Below are 16,028 nucleotides of genomic sequence, written 5' to 3'. Positions count from 1 at the left end.
AAACTGAAATCTAATTAAACAATAGAGTTATTTATTAACAGTTTTTATTTCTTTGGAGACAAATGTCCAATCTACTAAATGTTTTAAAAATATTTATTGTTTTAAAATGCTCATTGAAAATGATATGATTTGTGTAATATCATCAAACAACTTAAGGTCATGTCACGTAATGAGCATATTATTTTTATATTTTATTTGATTATGTTCATTACAAAGTAAACATATTCATTCAATTTAAAATATGTCCTATAAATTCAGAAAATTGTATTGATTTTATTTTTTCATTTCATTGTCTAGATAAATTTTATAACAAAACCAAATAAATTCTATGTTTAAAATAACAGCATTTGTACAGTTTTTGCTTGCTATATATTTAGAATCATCATATGGCCCCTAATAATTTTACAATCTGTCAGAATAAATAAAAATAGTCAGTAAAATATTCCTTCTCTTTTAAAACTTAGATTATAATAATTTTAATGTCATGAAAGTAAGTTATTTAATCCCAGAAAACAATATGCATGTATAATTTCAAATAATAAGCCATAGTGTGTGGTTTAGTCTAATTAGTGTGGTAAGTAGTATATAACAATACTTAGATTCGTGAAAATAGTTTTAATTAAGTATAAAGATTTTAAGGCATTATAAAAGTGATAAAATAAAAGCCATTTTGGAACTGCTACAGTTGCTAGGGATATAGAAAGAAATGGCAAATCGATATGTGTATAAGGTTTTACATATCAAGTAAGAAACATAAAATGCATTTTTGTTAAGCTATATAGCTGTTCATCTTTTTCAAACCAAAAGCCATTTGATTATAAGGGGTATCCAATACAATAAGTATTTAAGACTTCAACTAAAAGACTTATCTTTTTAAATATAAAATAAGAAATAACGGTGGACACAATTAATGGTCTGTTCAACTCATTCTTTTTAACTTCATTTTAAATAATGTGCACATGGCTTTAAACATATTGTTCCTTTTTGATATTGGTTTTAATAAATAAGTTTTTAACAGTGATAATATTTTATTCACAAAAATTAATCATCTTTAATATAGCTTGTTGTTTGATGTATGAGAGTGATTTCAACTACCTTAATCAGGTCAGTTATTACACCTTCTTTGTGGCCATTGTTTTTTATCTATCACTTCTTAATTGTTATTTATATAATAGTAATATATTTATTGGTAATATAATTAATGATTTTATTCTTTCAACACAGTATTTGATGAGTAATGGTAAGTTAATGCCTAAAACTAAAACAGGTTTTCGAAGGAATTAGCAAATTCTGCTGAAGTCAGATTGATTGCAAACTAAGAAGAATAAAAGGTATGAAATTGTTATTACATGCCTTAGTAAGGTCAAAATCATGAAGACGTTGAAAACTTACATGGTGGTAGAAATTGTTACATTAATTTCAAAAAGATTAAGTGCACCCCATAAATGCATATCATTCTTTGGAACTATTATTGACCTTTTGTCTGTCATTTCCAGCATTTCTAAATTGTCTTGACTTTCTCATGATTACTGAATGCTTAAATGCATATTGGCTTAAATGAACACATGAAATCCTCACCAAGCTGAAACTTAGGGAAGTGTCTCTAAATATTTTTAAAATAGAAGAATTAAAGGGTGATCTATGTGGGCTCCTAATTTTCTTAGTGCAATCTCTTCCTCAGTATGGACAGCCAAGGCAGTACTGAATGGGGAGCCCAAGGATTCTGGAGTATGCACAGTGTATCCAGAGTGGTCTATCTTTCTTTTGTGTTGAGAAGTATCATTTTTAATAAGGATTGACTATACTGAGCCTCTCAGTAGGGTTGGATCAGACTATCCAGAGTAATTTGTGTCTCTATGCTGTCAGTACGTAAAGATAACCTGTGGCTCTCAGAGATTCCAGTCTATTCAGAGTAGTAAGTATATCTAGAAGGTCAATCTGTCTGGGTTGTCATTATGTCTCAAGCAAGTAGGATGTTCATCATACCTTTGTATTTTCCCCACATCTTCTTCTTGCTGGAATGCATCCAAATAGAGAACACTATCTGCGTGAAGTCAGAAATTTCTTTGTTCCCACTGTCTCAGAAATGCCCTCTGACTTGTGGATGCTTTAAAAGAATCTTCCCTTTGTGGGAAAGGAAATGTCCCATTGTTCCACAAAGCCTTTGCCCCCAGATCTGTAAATCCTACTTATGATGTTCCATTGACCGGGAAGATGGTAGAAATCATCATAGGAGATACCACCAGTCCAGGCTCCAAGGACACTCCAGGATTTGTGGAACTCCAGGATTACAAATGAGAAACATTAACACAAACAATGAGGGAGAAACAAAAATAATAATGCAAAAAATTAGGAAAGGAATTAAACAGTTGTAATTTCTTAAGGGATTTGAGAACACATATAACCATAAAATAAGAAGAGCTTGCTATGAGAAAGGAGCCATCAGAGAATAAGAAAAAGTTCTTAGAAATTAAAACTAAAGTTTTTAGGTAGCTAAAGACTAAGCTAAAGATCATATTAGTCAGCTGGGAAAAAAGTACAGAAAATTTCTCAGAATATAGAATAAAATGATGAAGAAATAATATGAAAGAAAAAGCAAGAGAAATGACAGCTAGATCCAAATGATCTAATAAAGAAGGACTAAAGAAGTTTTTGAAGGAGAGGTCTGAGACAATTCAAAATCTCTTTTTAAATAGTAAACAAAAGTCCTGGAACTGAGTCTTACTGGGCTACTAGAAAAATGAAATCCGAAAAACAAAGACATACAAAATATAACCTCTAATTTTTTTTAATTATTAGAATCAATGGACATTAATTATTCTGTTAAATTCCTCTAAAAGTCTCTCTACACTTATTTTTCAATTTCTATATTTATCTGGTGTCAAAATGTTACTAAAGGGTTTGTGGACTGGTACTTCATTCACTATTCTGGATTTTTTAAAAAAAATATATGTTCCAAGTGGATTGTCATATAATTATTAACATACATGGCATAGGAAAAAGTTGGAATATGCTTTTGTATGTCATCAGTGCTTTCCATTCCTCCAACTGGGCCATGTGTGTTTTTGTTTCCTTTGCAAGCTTAATTGGCAAGACTTTTACAGATATTCCAGAGGGAGTGAGAAAAAGTAGGCAAATGAATGAATTGCCCTCTTTTTGAAGCCTTTGGTGTGTCTCCTTTGTGAATTTTTTCATTTGGTGAGCACCCTTAGAATAAGCACTAATAACCAAATTGAGTCCATTGACTCTTTTTATAGAAACAAACCACAATTTCCTGAATTCATTACTCAATATTTTATAGTAATTGTCTTGAAGTATTTTGTTGTTGTAAAATGCATTTATTACTGATGACATACACTTACTAATTGTAGTTTATTTTGTTTTTATCACAATTCTTCATTTCATATTTAACTAACTCAGAATCCAGTAGAATGGAAATACTGTGATTCATACTCTATCTAAATGACTCAGTTATTGTATTCGGAAGTTTTTACAAATGCTGCAAGTACTAACAGAATATTTATTTAAATTCACATTCTCTAGCCATGCTAATCTGCCTATATGAGTTTAAAATTCGATAGTTAAAATTTTCATTTTGCAGTGATCCTATTCCCAAATGTATTGTGTTAATTTATTTGAAGAAGCATCTATTACATTTTAAACACATTTTTCATCATTTTCTTCTTTGTAAGAGTATAAAACACTTTAAAGAAACAACAGATTCTAACTACTTAAGAGAAAAAGCTTGCTTCCTTTTTTGTCTCTGTTAGGCTGCAGGAGGACTACATTCTTGAGTTGGAAATCAAAGATTTACAAGGTATCCAAGACTATTATTTTTAATGAGATGCACATTTCTTTTCTGATGTAAGCTTAGCCTCAGGGGGTCTGAAAGCAAAAACAAAACAAAACAAAACAAAATAACAAAAAACAAAAAGTATTCTGTTTGCATCTTTAGCAAGCCCTTACCTGACAAGTTCTTGTGGAGTGTTTTTCAATTTAAGAATTTTTTATCTTCTTTTATTGTTTTCATCATTAAACACAATTTACATGGCACATTTGTTTTGTCCTGTACATAGGAGATGAAATTACTAAGCTTGTTCATGGTGACTGTTTACTAAAGTATCTGGAATGTTTTCTTCAAATTACTTGTAAACTTTTACTTTTAAAAATAAAATATAAGTTAATTATAAAATAGTATTCTGGGTCATAATTTCTAAGACCCTAATTTCTCTCATTCATATTGCTACTAATGACTTGACAAAATTAAATATTGCATTACTGTTTACTCCAGTCATATTATGAGATGTGGCTTGTCTAAAAGTCATCTTCTTTGAATACAGAGTTAGAGTTCGATTGTAGCTGTGTGTTTTCCTCTCATAGTAAAAAAAAAAAAAAAAAAAAAAAAATCTTTTAAGATCAAAGAAAAGTACAAACCCAGGAAAAACAGTCATAGTTTAAAAATATAGTTTTAGAAAAGTAAATCTTGATTTTAAAAGCTCAATGAAGGAAAGTGTTCATGTACTAGATTCTGCCACAAACTAGTTATATATTTTTACCTGTATAAATAAGTATATTTTTTGTGTGAAAGCTGAATGTAATCATATTAGCCCTAGTGAGCGAACATCAGGTTGTGCTAAAATATAGCATCTCTCTCTGGTTAACTGTCTCGTAATGCCGTTTTTAGTCCTTCTTTCAGAAAGAAATGTATCCAATGTCAGCAAAGTTGATATTTCTACAACTAATGCAATTTCAAACTATGTAACCTAACATTGCACAACCTTGAGGTTTTAAGACATTTTTCTTACAGAATATCAGAACTCACAAATACATTTCTGAACTTACTTTATAATACCTTGCGTCCTTATCAACACCGACACTAAGTGATCCCGGGTACCAATATTGTAAATAAACAGGTAAGAATAATCTCATATACTCTGTAATAACAGGATGCTGTGCAGTTTATGCTTCATAGGATTTTCAAAAATAGACATATTTGGCTCCAAAGCCTTCATTTTAAGCATTTTCCAAATGCGTGCCATTTCTACAATCAGGGAGATGGTGGCTGGCTAGCAATCTGAGGCTGCTGATTGAGGTGTTTGGGGATGAAGGTAATCATATCAGTTATGGGCAGAGGCCTCTTCTGTTCCAGTGAGTTCCACACTGAATGGAGAATATTGAGTAATCAGAATTTCTAGCAGTGGTCATTGGCACTGAATACTTGTAAACACTTTATAATAAAAATGTACTAATATCTAAAATATTTATTTTTATATCTTTACTAATAATAACTAATATGGATTGAGTGTTCACTGGGTTCAGTTCACTGTTCTAAACATCTTAATTACATCTACACATCTTAATTTGATACTCACAGCAATTTTAGAATTTATGTATACTATTATTCCATCTTAAAATGGGTAATGCAAGTACAGAGATATGAGTAGCTTGCTCAGGATCACACAGCATGTAAATTGTGTAACCAGGGTTTCAATTCTAGTGGTTTAATCTAGGGCTGAGGGCTGGAGCTCTTAACCACCAGGTGTTAGGATAAACTTGTTGCGAAAGAATTAGTCCTTGTCTAAAACTACAAAAATTAATCTACACATCAGCATCACTACCATCATTTAAATATTGGGTAGACTTGGGTTCAAATCACAGTTCTGCTACTTACAAGCTATACCACTGTCATCTAATTTTTTTGACCTTTTTGAGTTTTATAATCTCTTAATCTGTAAAATGGTATGATATCTATTTTTAGGATTATCATGAGATTGTTAATAATATATATTAATAACATGAATAAACTACCAACACCGCTTCCTGGCACATAGTGATACTCAACAAAGGATATCTTATTACAAAGATAATTATAGGAACAATAAATACATGCTAATAATATACATTAAATTAAATGTTTACCAAGTGTTTGAGTAGATACACGTCTAACTGCAAATAAATGTTGTAAATACCAGACTAGCAAATATTTCAATAAAGTATTTCAAACAATATGTTAGGTAATCAGAAAGAGCTTCTTAGACAAAGTGGGTTGCTGCTGAAGAGCACATAGGGCTGGCTAAGTAAGTAACAAATGAGGTCTTGAGGGGAGGCCTGCGTCCTAACTTTATACCTTCAGTTTTGAAAGATGTTTGGTGCTGACAGTTATACTGAGTTTCGGTCTTCATTCTCTCACTCTGAAGTGTTTGGCCAGAAATATAAGTAGGTAAGAAGCAGAGGCATGTGGCAACTCAAGGTGATGCATATGTGGGGTTCAAATAAACTGTGCAAAACAAAAACTGTGTTAGAATTTCAAAATCACCAAATTGGGCCACTTTACCATAAGCAATGGTTCCTGATCTACCAGTCTCCAGTGACCCCTAAAGGGTCCCCCATTCTACGTCTACATCAAGCACTATTTTCAAACTAATCTTAAGCAGCTATTCCATTTAATAAACTGCAAATTTATTATGCTGCTAAAGTCATAGAAGCTTGGGTATGTGCGTGTGTGTCATGTATACAAGTGTTTATTTCTCTGGGATAAATGCCCAGGAATGTGATTGTTGAATCATACTGCAAGTATATTTTTAATGATTTAATTTTTAATAGACGATTTTTTGAGCAGTTTTAGGTTCACGGCAAGTGAACAGTTTCCATGTACCCTCTGCCTCCACACACTCACAGCCTCCCCTGTTATTGACATCCTGCACTGGTATTACAATTGGTAAAACTATGCTGACACATCATCATCATCCAAATTCCATAATTTGCATTGGGGTTCACTCTTGGTGTTATACATTCTATGGTTTTGCATAAATGTATAATGATATATATCCACCATTATAGTATCAAATAGAATAGTTTCATTGCCCTAAAAATCCTCTGTGCTCTCTCTATCCATTCCTCCTTCAGTCATAACCATTGATCTTTCTAGTGTCTTTTCCAGAATATTATGTAAATGGACTCATATATTATGTAACTTTTTCAGATTGACTTCTCTCATTTAGTAATGTTTTTAAGTTTCATACACCACAGATAGTTATCCATTTACCTACTGACAAACATCTTGGTTCCTATTAAGTTTTGGTAATTATGCATAAAGCTGCTATAAACATCCATGTGCGGGTTTTTGCGTGAATATAAATTTGGATGCTCTTGAATAAATACAAGGAGTGCGATTACTTGATCATATGGTAAAGGCTGTTTAATTTTGTAAGAAACTGCCAAACTATCTTCCAAAGTGGCTGTACCATTTTGCATTCCTACCAGCAATCAATGGGTTCCTGTTGCTCCATATTCTCACTGGCATTTGGTGTTGTCAGTGTTTGGGATTTCAGCCATTCTAATAGGTATGTAGCGGTATCTCATTGTTATTTTATGATCGTACTTTTTTATCACTATATATTTTCTTGATACCTAGTAAAAAAAGGCTAATAATTTAATCATGTGTGAAAAAAATGTTAGATGTGAAAATGGAACCCTTATATTTACAAAAGCTAGGGACTACTGAATCATAGGATCGCAATGAGAAAATTGTAAGTTTCAAAGTTCGTGTGTAATAATGTCCCTTTTTATCTTCTGGCCACACTCCGTTCCTTTGCCTGAAACTCAGCTGCAGCCCGAGGGGCCAGGCTGCGACTCGTGTTTCCTCCCTGGCTCACACTCTCCATTAGTGAGTAACAGAAAATCAGCACATCTTTCCCAAGAGAAGTTTCCAAAAACTGCTCCCCAGGACACTGATGTACTACAAGATGTTAGTAAGGGTTCTGTGACAAAAAGATTTCATACATTTGGCCAAAGTGGATTTTATAATATTACTCTCTGGACCCATAGAAATGTGCACAGTTCAATTGCCCACTAAAGGGCTTGAAAAGTTTTAGAATAAAAACAAACAAACAAAAATTTTGATAAACTAGCATTCTAAACATTTTACATGGAATATCTATTGCATGTAATAGTATTCCATATAAAAAGGGGCCCAAAGATAAGGTGGGGAAAGAGACCTACACATCCAAATTTGGCTTCATAGTTTTCTAAAACACATATCTTGATAAAAAGAAGCTGCATATCAGGAAACCTGTCCTTTCTAAAACAAGTGAGCAATTTCTACTACTTTAAAAATTTAAAAAAGCTGAGAAAGAACAGCGGAGAGGTAGGTAAAGAAGTTAGAGAATGCAGGAGACAGCCTTTCCCTGACCCCTTCAAATCTTTGGTAAAAGTCTATAAAATCAGAAAAGTAATGAAGGTAGTGAATTTCCTATAGAAAACACAATAAAAGACCAGCACGCAAGTGGCCATAGAGACAACATGCATGGACAAGTCATAGAAGAATCTGAGCTGTCGAAATCACTAAGTTCTCTGTGGGGCAGCAAGAAGCGAAGATTGTGTCAACATGCAGTAAACCGAAGGAGCTCAATTCCATAAATCTTAAACTGCTTTAGGATGTAATGTGAAGCGATGTAAACAAGATGATCCAGCTTATTTTTGATGGCTCAAAGTAACTAGACATTCAATTCAACAGCCGTCTTAATTTAAAACCTGGCCAAACTACTTGGAATCTTAGATCTTAAACCATATTTTTCTCCAGACAGAGATGGAGACATGATTTTCTGGTAGTTAGAACTGAAGTTTTATTCCTTGCCTTAATATGCTCTCCCTTTTATATTCCTATAGAAAGCTATTTCAAGCAAAAGAGACATTCTAATTAAACATAATTCTTTAAAAAATAGCTTTCTTGTTATTAACTGTTTCATCTGCTTGTAATAGATGATGATTTGCATAAATTCAGCTGGTTTTCTGCACAATCTGCAATTTAATGCTATATTATTAAATAAAACGAGCAAATAAGCAACTACACCATTTGGTCCACAGGGATGAGTACCCCCCTGTCACAGAATCAACATAGGTAGCCTCTTAACACACTGATCCTAAAAACCACCCTAGGTCTATTAAACCTGAGTACCAGGATCAGGGCCAAGGAATCTGAATATCAACACCTTTCCCCCACCCTGTGATTCATGCTCACAATGTGGTATGAGAATCACTGAGCTGGATCTTCATAAATAGCAGCAAACTTGGATACAAAAGAGACACTCAGAGTGCAACGAGAATACATGAAAACGAAGAAAAATTAGTTGGAATTATGACATTTTAGAGCTGAAAAGGCTTTTAAAAGAGCATCTAGTTCAACCCTATACCTTTATATAAAAGAAAAATATGTTATTGAACCAAGGAGTCAACCAATAAATTTCAGAGAAAAAGTCTAAACTTTCAAGATGCACTCAAATTGAACCTCTGAGCTTTCAAAAAAAAAATTAACCCTTAGTTAGCAAGCAAGTTTTTTTCTTAAATATTGGCATTGCTTTAGAAAACAACCTAAGTGTGTGTGTGGTAATCTGAATTATGAATATGTATTCTCTTTGACCAGCAAATTACAGAATAAGTAATCATTTTCTAATTTCTAGCATCCTATTCTTTTAGTCATTTAGAATTCCGACTTCACACAAATCTATGAATGCCAGGTTTCTGTTCATTACAAACAATTCATCTTAATTAGCCTGGAAAACTGTTCTAACAAGAAATAAATTATTGAGCACAGAAAGCAAGTTTTGTGATATGTTTAATGTTTGTTTAAAATACCTTTCTAAGCAAATGGTAGTTGAGAATGTGGAGGGTTAGAAAGAGAACTTTTGATGCTGGATTGATTCCAAATCTTCCTCTGGTTGCATGCAGGTGTAGCAGTGTTTACTTAAAATTTTATTGTAATAGATCACATCATTATAATCATGACGGTAATCAATGTTCATTAAGGGTACAACAAAAATTTTGTGATTAAAGGCCATTTGTTTCATCACAATAGCATCATTTATTTATTACTGGGTAAATTGTTACAAATTGCTTCAGTAGAAGCATAGAACATATGAATTTGAAGATTGCGGCCAAAAATTCCTTTACTGGATGAAATTCTAGCTGTTCAAGGAGAGAGTTGAATATAGCACATGTTAAAAAGGAAGGCTGTGTTTTTACTCACCACACAGTCCTATACTGTGATCTGATGTTACCAGTTCTGGACATTATTCCACCAAATCTACTCAGTTCTTCATTTTTTCTGAATTGGACAATTCTAAACATGTCAAGGTGCCTTTGAGCTATATTACAAACTGTTCCAAACAGTATGGACACTGCACTGTTCTCTTTCTGTAATTCCATAGGGCACCCTAAGCTACTGTGCTGTGCAATAGAAAGATGGTGGGAGACATTATAGTGTTTTCATGTTTTGGTCTGTTTTTGTTTTTAAACCAAAACAAAGGTCAGATCTATTCTAAAATTGAGAGTGAGAGAATCACACAGAGATTGAAAGTGTGGACATTTCAAATGAAAAGAGCTTCTATTCCTGAATCGATACTCCCTTTTTAACCATCTAATTAAAATAAACACTGTCACACTTCGCAGCCACCAGCTGGATCTCTTACTCTTCATTCAAATTCTAAACAGTTAGTACAAACAAATATTTTTTGAGACAAATTCAACTGCTCTAGTGTAAAACTGTTTTGGGCTTATCTCCAGGCCAAACCCATTGCCTCAGGGAAATCTCTTTGCTGTCAGACAAAGGCTGTTACTGTAATTCTCATTCAGAGTTCTTCTTACAGGGTTGCCTCAGCGGATGAGACAGGATGAGTAAGATGATTTAAATAAAAGAGAAAGGAAATACCACCCACATGCTCCTTGAAAGTCCCATTTGAAAGGCTGTACACCATCTGGCTCTTACCGGCCCTAGAATCAAGGTCAGAGCTACAGTAGTACTTTGCCTTTACAGTTCACTGAGCTGGACATGCTATTCCCTTTTCCTTGTGTATGGACTACATGTTTCTAAACACTCACCTATTAAGAAGGAAAGTTGTCCAAGAATACCAAATATGGCCATCTACTCCTGTCCCCAAGAAACCCAACCCTGTGATCATCGGGCAAGAACGAGATTGAGGATCAGAGTGGGGGTAGAAAAGTAACACTAGTCAAGAAGAAACATGCCAAAAACTTCTGCTTACTCTGACTTCCAATCCCATACATGTGACCTCATGTTACCCAATGTCTCCACTACAAGTGAAAAATGCAGCCAGACATATGAAAATTACATTTATGCAAAACCAAAATCTAAAAAGAACATATATTTCTTTTTCTCTCAGACACTTAATTTGAAAAAAAATCTCAAGTTTATCGCCCAATCCCAAGTTCCAGGTTTAAGGTGAACAAGTATATTGCTTCATAGGTTATGCTCTGATGGGAATTGCCCATGACTGGGATTTATCTCGATGCTGTACTTATCTCCTTACTTAATCGTACTTAACTCAGCTAGTTTTCCAAACCATAGTTTCTTACTCAATAACATGTTGGTAAGAGTAGTATCTGTGCTGTGAAATAGTAATAAAATTAAATAATCTGATGTGTTGAAGCCTACTAGGTGGTATATAATTAACGATCAATGTTACTTATGCTTAAGAAAAAAAAATATATAAGATTTATTTTTAACTAAAAGTTTAATGATGAATTTCATTGTTATTTTTTGTTTTCTTTGATATAACATAACTACATACAAAACTAAGAAACAAAAAAGAGAATGTGTCTCTAATTGCAAGACTTTAATTCTATTAGCATTTTGGTATAATTTTTCCAGGATTTTTTTCTCCATGTATTTTTAATTAATAAATATATCAAAACATATACAATACTTTGTATCAATTTCATGAACAACTTTATCATATGCATTTTCCTGTGTGCTACATCATTGTAATCACCAACATTATCAATGATGATCTTACCTGCCAGTAAGTGAGTTATTTGATATATATGTAATTACTCCTTATTGTTGTCTAAATAAGTTATTTCCAGTGCCTAAAAATAAAAAGAAGAGCCCGTGATCAATATTTTTCTGCAGATAGCTTTTCCACTAGTATTTCTATATTTCTTAAGTTAATTTTATATTCTTTGGGTATATTTCAAAAAAAGGATAATCTCATCAACAGGCACAAGCATTTTTAGGACTTTCGATAGTTGTTGCCAAGTTGTTTCCTAAGTGTTGAAGGAGTGTGTGGAAATATCAGTAGTGCACTCTTTCCAAACTGTGTTCATTCTTGCTTTAACCAAAAAGTATGTCAATGTCATAATCAGTCAACATCTTTGCCCTAATTATTCATCTTCCTTGGTTTATGTGCCTTAATTCAAAGTCAATTAGAGAAAGAGAAAATTAAGTATTTATCAAGTTAAAAAGTAAATAGAGAAAATATTAAGATCAAAGCCTAATTTAACTGGCATGAAAAACGATGACTCTCTAAAAATGATTTTGTTTCATTTAATACAATACACACAGGTTGGGATGTACCTTTTTTTCCCTTTCGACATAAGCTTGCTGTACGTTAAGTTTTACATCACTGGATCATCTTTAACTTAGGTTTTTCTATGGGATCAAGTACATGTAACTGCATGCAATAAAAGTACCCCCAGAAATTTAGTTTGAGCTTGGGAAGAGATTCATAATGGCTAACTTAAAGCACAGTGGGGAGGCTACTTTCCAGAATGGATTTAGAGTTTTGGCACTGTGGTTTGGATATCCTTGGCCATTGCTTCTATTTGGTATGTTCACCATCATCTAACTCTAATACTTCCATACTTCTGAGATATCTCAGAAAAGGGTATATTTATTTGTTGCCACATTTGATCAACCAAACCAAATTTAGTGTGCCTATTATGATCTAGTCATCAGGATGTGACAATAAACAGACTAGTCTACGCCCTGAGAATTTATCTACTTATTCTATAGGGCTGACATGATCTAAGCTTGAGTTACAATGAATTCGGGACAGTAGCAATCATGGGATACTTATCAGCTACCAGTCTGATTCGTGACGTCTGAAATGCACTATATTTCTTGCATAAATGAGCCACCACTGAAGAAAGAAATGTGCCTCTTCACTCATCTTACTCAATTCAGCCATACATAATTTTAGTATTGTTCATAAATTACTCAGACTCCTAAAATCAACAAATATTGATACTTCCCTGTTCTCTCTTGGACCTCAGGGTTTTTCTCCCTTGATGTATTAGGTATACTTATTAAATACCAGACTACTAATGTTGGAACAATAAAGTGACGAACCAGAGCGAAGGCACCCAAGGTATATATGTGAATAATAATATTGGTGCCTACCACATGAGATTTTTTTGTGAATTAAATGAAAAATGAATACATATAATTTGACATAAGCAAGGTTCAAAGATAAAATATACATCAGGTAGAAGTAGTAATAGCAGATATTGACATCATGAACATCAAGATAACAGGATCGCTGCAGACACTATGAAAAAGAATCTGACATTTTCTCAAAATGTGAACCATAAAACCACCACGTTATCCAGCAATTCCACTACTAAGTATCTTCCCAGGAGAACTAAAACATGTGTCCACACAAAGAGTTGCACATTAATATTCATAATAGCTAAAACATGAAAACAACCTAAATATTTATCAATTGGTAAATTGATAAGCAAAATGTGGTATATCTATATGATGGAATACTATTAGTTAATAAAAAAGAATGAACTGTGGACACATTCTATGTATACATGCACTTCAAAAAAATTATGCTATGTGAAAGAAGTCAGACATAAGAGACCACAAACTTATGATTCCATTTATATAAAATGTCCAGATAGAAAATTTATAAAGACAGATTAGTGGTTGCCTGGGACTGAGGGTGAGAAAGAAGATTAATTTTAAATAGGTTATTGTAAATAGGATCTTAGATGAGGCACAAAAATGTCCTAAAACTGACCTAAGTGATGTTAGCACCACTTACAAAGTGACCAAAAGATCATTAAATGTATACTTGAAATGAGAGAACTTTATGATATGCAAAATATGCCACAATAAAGTTCTTTAAAAAAAAAGATAAGAGAACCAAGGCCAATTTTCTCATTGCCTCTTTTATATTTTAGAGAACTTATGTTCACTATTATTGCATTTACTCAGTTGAAGTTAAGAAGAAAAAATTGTATTAGCTAGTTGATTACCTCGATTTAACCATTATGTATCATTTAGGCTTAAGGTGATTTTTAGATTCTGAATGATATATTCATTTATTAACTTTTTTTTTTAAGTCACATAAAGCTTTATTCCACACATAAACATGATGATAATGGTGATATGTAGCACCAACTATCCAGCCCTTCTTCAAATACAAACACACACACACACACACACACACGCACACACACACACACACAGATTAAAAACTGTTAAGTGCCAGCAACATTGGGTGTAACCTTCTCCTGCTCACATAGCATTTCCCCCACATGATTTTCCTTCCCCCATAAAGAAGCCAGCGTAAGCCAAGCTCCTCAATTCCGGTTTCCCACAAACCTTGCTCAGGGTTTGTGGTTCTTTCATATCCACCTTTACATGTTCCCAAACTGTTCTCATTCTAATCCTCTTAGTTCTCATTCTGATCTTCCCAACACTGAACTCCCAACTCTGTGACCCCAATCTTGATTCCTGACCCTGTGCTTATGACTTAGAATCGATCTCTTGTGTTTTGAATAGCTTGTCTCCTGTGCGTCTGTCTCCGGTACAAATCCACAGCTTAGGTCATATCACATCCAATTCAAACCTCAGTCTTCTGGCTCTGCCCCTACTCTTCTCTCACCATCCCTCAGCCCTTTCAAAGAGGATGTTGCTGCTTCTTCTTTTCCATATATAAGCACTTTATCTCTATATCTACTATTAAAATTAATATTTTCTACCAGGTATTAAATATAATTACTTATGTAGTTGTCATAACCCTGCTTCATCTTTACTAGGTGTTCTCCACAGTATCCAAGGCAGAGTTTTGCTCATAAAAAGTATACTTTCAGATGGTTGATTAAAATATCTGTTATGATTATATGAATTGACTGGCTCTGCAATAATTCATTTCTGTTTTCAGTGTGGTATACACAGATGCTTGGCTTATTCCCGATATAATTACTTTTTCGTCTTCTTATGGCATTTCAAAAGGTGTGACAAAAGAATGAATTTGTCCTGAGTTTTAAACAAGCCATATAAATGGTAAAGCATTTAAATGGCTTATTAGTGTTAACCTTTTTGTATCCACATATTTCTTAGGTTGTGAGAAAATGAAACTTTGGAGTCTTTGCAAAAGTACTGTCTGGTCATGAAAAGGATTGGAAAGTCGGGCTTATAAAGCAGTTTGTGGAAATACAGAACTCTATGCTCAGAGCAAAGACACCCAGCATCCCCCTCCACCTCCATTGTGTTATTTCTTAATGGTGCACTTGGCAGGACAAAGGGAGTCTGATGTCTCAGAGGTGAGTTGCAAAGTGGCCAAACCACTCTTCAATGCACTATAGCTTGACATAACATTTGCTGCCAGCTTTTTGTTTAAAAATGCCATCAGTTTAACATTAACTGAAAAAGGAATTATTCTCCAGTTTCACTAAGCTATTAAAAAAAAAAAAAAATGTCCATTGAAAAGCCAGGAGATGAAATACTGTGTTTTCAGGACCTGTTGGAAGCTTTTCAACATTCAGAGAAGAGAAAACACAAATTTATTTTTTAAGAAGGAAATTTGAGAACTTTACTGAATGGAAAGTGAGAAAATTTAAGATTCAAGAAAGATAGTTTGGATCAACAAAATTCTGCAAACCTTGATTAAATCAGACTCCTTCCATTATTCTGGAAACTCGATGCCATTTATTGCTACAGAATCCTTGGTTTAAGAACATGCACACATGAACTTAAGTCCTGTGTGCTAAACCAAAGAAACTTCAAATTAGTTTGAATTAGAAAATGCTACAAATTACATGAATGACTAAACATTTCTGTATATTCAGTCACCAAATATTAAAGAGGATATGATAAGCCTGGAGAGGTCAAGGGCTTTGGGGTCCAGGAGAAAGAAGTAGCCAGCACAAGAGATTTCTACCTGCAATAACCTTCCCAATTTAGTTGTAAAGACAGAGCATTATCAACTAAATAACCATTG

Source organism: Pteropus vampyrus, unplaced genomic scaffold (genome assembly GCF_000151845.1).
Source record: "Pteropus vampyrus isolate Shadow unplaced genomic scaffold, Pvam_2.0 Scaffold92, whole genome shotgun sequence".
Lineage (NCBI taxonomy): Eukaryota > Metazoa > Chordata > Mammalia > Chiroptera > Pteropodidae > Pteropus > Pteropus vampyrus.
This window is presented reverse-complemented; position numbering follows the sequence as displayed.